We start from the raw sequence: 5855 nt of genomic DNA, 5'->3' as shown, positions 1-5855 counted from the left end.
TTTTTAAAAAAAAGAATAAAATTACTTTGTTTTCTGCGCATTCTGCTCTTCTGACAAAAAAATCCTACCATAACCCCCAAACACAGATAGTCTTAGGTTGAATTGGACTCTCTCTGATGGTGGAATTAGGCACTTTTCAGTGACAGGGTGGGGTGGGTTTCATTTAAAATTATTCTTTTTGTCCTGTCACACCATCAAGCACCTTTACCGCCAAGCTGCAAACCTGTTACAGAAACACAAAATGAGTTGACTCTTTTGCTAGGGGAACATTAATGCAATCTCAGGTTGTGTCCATTACGGCTCCGACAATATTGTATATGGAATTCCCGGGAGAAGGTTCTGCAGACAGAAAAGGAATCTTTCTATAACCATTTTATGAAATTTACTGGTGTGGATAAAATGAACAGTTTCAAATTGCTAGTCTGGCTATCTCTAAAAGACAGGTGAAGTCTTCTGGCTATCACTGCTCCATACTATTACAAATGGAAAAGCCCTGAAGTAATTGAATAGTTCATCTGCTGGAAACCACTGTGAACTGCTATAACCTAAAAAGAAACAATATATATACAGCTGCAAGTTCAGAAATAAAAAAGCATGCCTGCTGCCTTACCTGGAGATAGTGCAAACACAACATTGTTCAGAGATCGTTTTCTCTCACTCGCTCGCTCCACATGTAATGGGAAACTATGGCTTTCTACTATGTGAGCAAGCTGCTGCAAATCTACTGTTCATTAATGAGAACAAGCCAGGATTAAACCATCTTTTCAGGACCTGACTTGATTCTCAAACCATAGTTCAAAGAAGCCAGTCTCCCCAGTTCAGATGTCACAAGGAGTTTTGGTTACCTTAAAATATGAAAGACACCCATTCCTTCTATGATGGTTATATTTTTCTCAGAGTTGAAGGCAGTTTGGAAGATTTGTGTTATAAACAGATGCTGTGGTTGAGTGTTGGGTTTTTAGTTTGCGTTTTTGGTTTGGCAAGGGGCAACAGTAGGACAAGAACCAGGAATCAAAAAAAATCATAGGCAGCCAACTAGGGACACCAATATCTGGACCAGAGAAAGCTAGGTTTCATTTTACTCTTTTGATCAACTAACCTAGGCATTACTGAAACCTGGTGGGATGAGACCCATGACTGGAATCTAGAAATTGAGAAAAGTGTCTAGATCAAGGGAAGTAATAGTCCCACTCTATTCTGCCTTGGTCAGACCATACCTGCAATACTGTGTCCAGTGCTGGGCACTGCAATTTAAGGATATAGACAAGCTGGAACCATGTGCAAAGGAGGACAACCAAGATGATCAGGGGTCTGGAAACCAAGCCTTAATGGGGAGCAGTTGAGGAAGCTGGGTATGTTTAGCCTGGTAAAGAGGAGACTGAAGAGATATGGTAGCCATCTTCAAATATCTAAAGGGCTGCCGCATGGAAAATGAAACAAACTTGGATGGGTTCAAGTTACAAGAAAGGAGATTCTGACTAGACATCAGAAAGAACTTTCTGACAGTAAGAGCTATGAGACTGTGGAACAGATTCCCTTGGGAGGTTGTGGATTCTCCTTCCTTGGAAGTTCTTGAGGGCCATCTGTCGTGTATGATCCAGTTGAGATTCCTGCTTTGCACGGGGTTTGACTAGATGACCCTTGGGGTAGACTCCAACTGTACAATTCTATTATTCTAAGATGTGTAGAATTTTCTCATTCTAATTCACTGGGTTGAACATTGCAACACTGTGCAATAAACTGATGATCTTTTAAATCAGTTCACTCTTTTGCATTTTATCTTTTTAATTGGGCAAATTGACTGCACAATCAAGATTACAGCATCTCTTATTTGCAACCTTGCCCACCATTTCAACATGTGGCTATGTGTAACTGATAGCAGAACAGGATCCTCTTAGCGTAGATTAGTTTACCTTTACTTAAATAACCCTGGCAGCTCCTTGTTTAGAACATCATCAAAACACATGGCTTAATTCAAGAGATCACAGATTCATCACAATGATGCTATCAGCACTGCAACCCCTGGGGATAGCTCTCATTGAAAAGGCTCCTTGAATTTGTGATTAATCAACTGGTTAATCACATGGACTAATCAATGAAGACTTTCAGCTTTCCCTAACATGTCAATACTATCAGCAGCTGAATGGAGACCCAGATCGTTAATACTTGACTTTGCATAGTTTGATGATGTTGTGATTTATAATACTGTTTGAGTGTGCATCTGAATAAAATACCAGATATTTGTTGAATTTCATATTTCTGGCTAATAAAAGCAATATGCTTGCCACTCTTTGGGGGTCTGTATGTGAGCTGCATTTGTATGAAAAGCAGGAAGCAGGCAGTGACCATTTTAAGATTGATTAATCACAGACATGTCTCTTTCTTTCTTCTCATCTTTATTTCTTATTTATGGATGGTATAGCAGGATGAATTTTAATCAGCTCTTACCCTCTTGCTGTGTTCATCACGTTTCTCTCTCTGGAAACCGCAGATGTTAACCATTTAGGGACACCTGGTGGAAACAAATCAGCTAAAGTAATATCAGGATCAGAAGCTGACTGACTTTGTGCTTGGACTGATTTATTTAATGCCTATAAGGGGGGGGGGGTAGGGAACTGAGCAAAGGTCACACCCTGAAGGGCTGTGGGGAGTGATGATGTTTGTTTGATTAATGATATTGCAAGAGTGCAATGGATTTCCTAACTACGTTTACTGGCCGTTTCTCCAAAAATCTATATCTTTGAAAAAAGTGAAGACACCATAAAGTGCACGTCAAGATGCCATTAGTGGAAATGAAATGGAAGGAACCAAAGTGAGCTTTAGACTGATGCAAACTATCTACCTACCATGCGAAGATCATAATCGAGCATGACCAGCTATGCAGCTAAAGGACCTGAGCTATGGGAATACTCCCTGCTCCTCATTGCCACTGCAGTGACAGGACCCGTTTGGATTGAGGTGCAAAGGCTGAAAAGGTAAGGAAGACACCCTGTGTTGGCAAGTGAAGCTGTTGCTACATTAGCTGAGCCATCCAAATCTCCCACTTCTACTCCTGAGAATAGGAGTGAGGAATACACCCATTTTGAAGATGTACATGGTATTGTCAAAACCTCTCCTTCAATATAGCTAGCCTCAGAATGATTTACACAATGAAAAACGCAATAAATAAATAAATAAATATGAAAGCCAAACCAGTAGGCAAGCAACTGGAAGTAATAATATTTTGGTTTTAAAATTAAGACCATGGAGAATGTTTAATGGTCTTCACTTGGTGACAGAACGATAGCAAGAATGGGCATCAGGCAATCCTCTCTGGGGAAAGCATTCCATAAACAGGGCCCACCACCAAAAAGGCCCTCTCCCAGTCTTAGGGATTGTGTGTCCAACACTTCATGCAGGATGTCGCCTTGTCCACTTGCCTGATCCACTCTTTTGCTCTCCCTCACCTCTTAACCCTTTCCCCAAGGCAATATTTCCCTCCTGTGGAAGATGGGGGGGGGGGGACTGGCAGGAAGGGTGGGAAAGGCAGATGCAAAAGTAAGGTAAAAGGTAAAGGAACCCTGAATGGTTAAGTCCAGTCAAAGGTGACTATGGGGTTGCAGCACTCATCTTGCTTTCAGGCCAAGGGAGCCGGTATTTGTCCACAGACAGCTTTCCAGGTGTGTGGCCAGAATGACTAAACCACTTCTGGTGCAATGGAACACATGACGGAAACCAGAGTGCACGAAAACGCCGTTTACCTTCCCGCCACAACGGTACCTATTTATCTACCTACACTGGCGTGCTTTCGAACTGCTAGGTTGGCAGGAGCTGAAACCAAGCAACGGGAGCTCACCCCATTGTGGGGATTTGAACCGTCAACCTTTTGATCATCAAGCCCAAGAGGCTAAGTGGTTTAGACCACAGCGCTATCTGCATCCCTACGCAAGAGTAAGACCTCAGGATGACAAGCAGTAGCATGCATGTTGAACATTTTAATAAATGCACTTAACCTGAATACTGCTCAGTTAATGTTTGCGACCTTTAGGAGAGTGCTTTCCTATATTTAAATATATGTGAACTACTCTGAATACTCCAAAGTGGCCAAGCTTTATTATTTTCAAATTCTTGTTCAATTCCTCCTCACAATTAATTTGTACTGTAGGCCAATGTTGGCTCCTATTTCTTCACCCAGGGAATATATTTCATATTGTGAGCACTTTGAAGGTATATAATGGAAAACAAGATAGCTGTATAAATTGGAGTGTGTGTGTTTCTATATACTCCCAGAAGAACTGGAACTCTAGGAAGGCAGATTGCTCCTCAAATTAAAAAATGAAGGGGAAAATGGTTTCCTGTGCACAAAATGCAGTTGTGCAGCACAACGAGAAGGGAGATTGTTAACATCTCGGGTCATCTCAGAAACTGGTGCTGGAAAATGACTTGGCAGCCTTGGACTAGATGACCTACCTGAGGACCAGCGTATGATGAGATACTTTTCCAGGCATTTAAGACTTTGCTGGCCTAGCCTAAAATAGGAGATCAAATGAAAGGCATTACTTTATAGTAGATAACGCTGCCATTTCCAGATAGCTGCGCTTCAGTTAAACCCACTGAACCAAAATCCTCTGTGCATTTCAGCCTGGAAAATTAGCCCGCTGAAAGATATGATACAGGACAAGCAAAGTGACTGGACTGCATACGTTTTACGCTCATTACCATAGATGCAGCCAGCTGATCCATTTTCTAACCATGCTTCTTTTTAATTTGAGAGGCTGATTTTGAAGGGGCAGAGATTCTCCGGCTCAAATAACAATCCCTCCCCCCCCCCCCGAAAGGATACAGAAAGAAAGAAAAAATGCTTTGGGATCAGTGGCATGTGCTCCCATGTATCCATGCGCCTGTTTTATTGAGAGTGCCTGTGGAACGCCCTCCCATCAGATGTCAAGGAGACAGATAACTATACAACTTTTAGAAGGCATCTGAAGGCAGTCTTGTATAAGAAAGTTTTTAATCTTTGATGTTTTATCATGCTTTTATATTTGTTGGAAGCCGCCCAGAGTGAGATACAGATAGGTGGGATACAAATACTAAAATCATCATCATCATCTTCACATATTTGGAACCAACTACCTGCAGGTGGCGCTGTGGGTTAAACCACAGAGCCTAGGATTTGCTGATCAGAAGGTTGGTGGCTCGAATCCCTGCGATGGGGTGAGCTCCCGTTGCTCGGTCAGTGCTCCTGCCAACCTAGCAGTTCAAAAGCACGCCAAAGTGCAAGTAGATAAATAGGTACTGCTCTGGCGGGAAGGTAAACGGAGTTTCCATGCGCTGCTCTGGTTCGCCAGAAGCAACTTAGTCATGCTGGCCACATGACCCAGAAGCTGTACGCTGGCTCCCTTGGCCAATAAAGCAAGATGAGCGCTGCAACCCCAGAGTCGGCCACGACTGGACCTAATGGTCAGGGGTCCCTTTACCTTTACCTTTTACCTGCTACCCAATGCAAGTGCCTTCTGATTCTGCCTCCCCTTGACCTCCCAGCCACCACCATGTTTCATTTCTGCTATGAGCATTTTTAGGTTTGATCTTCTGAACAGAGCCTGATATGCATAAAATAAAAATGGCATCGACAGTTAGCAAGCGAGTACAGGCACTTTGGCAATGGCAAAGTGTACAGTGACTGTAGGGATGGAAACAGCTCAGTGGCACAGCACACACTCTGCATGCAGAAAACCCCAGCTTTGATCCCTGACGTCTCCAGCTATCAAATAGCAAGTGATGGGAACTCATAAGAGATTTCTGAGTCTGTCTTGAGTTACGTATTTAGAGGTTTCTGAAAGTATAAGCAACGTTTTAGCCTAATCTAAGCAATAGTC

This window comes from Podarcis erhardii, assembly GCF_964252035.2.
Source record: "Podarcis erhardii genome assembly, chromosome: 6".
NCBI classification, from domain to species: domain Eukaryota; kingdom Metazoa; phylum Chordata; class Lepidosauria; order Squamata; family Lacertidae; genus Podarcis; species Podarcis erhardii.
The sequence above is the reverse complement of the archived record's forward strand: the minus strand, read 5'-3'. Positions refer to the sequence as shown.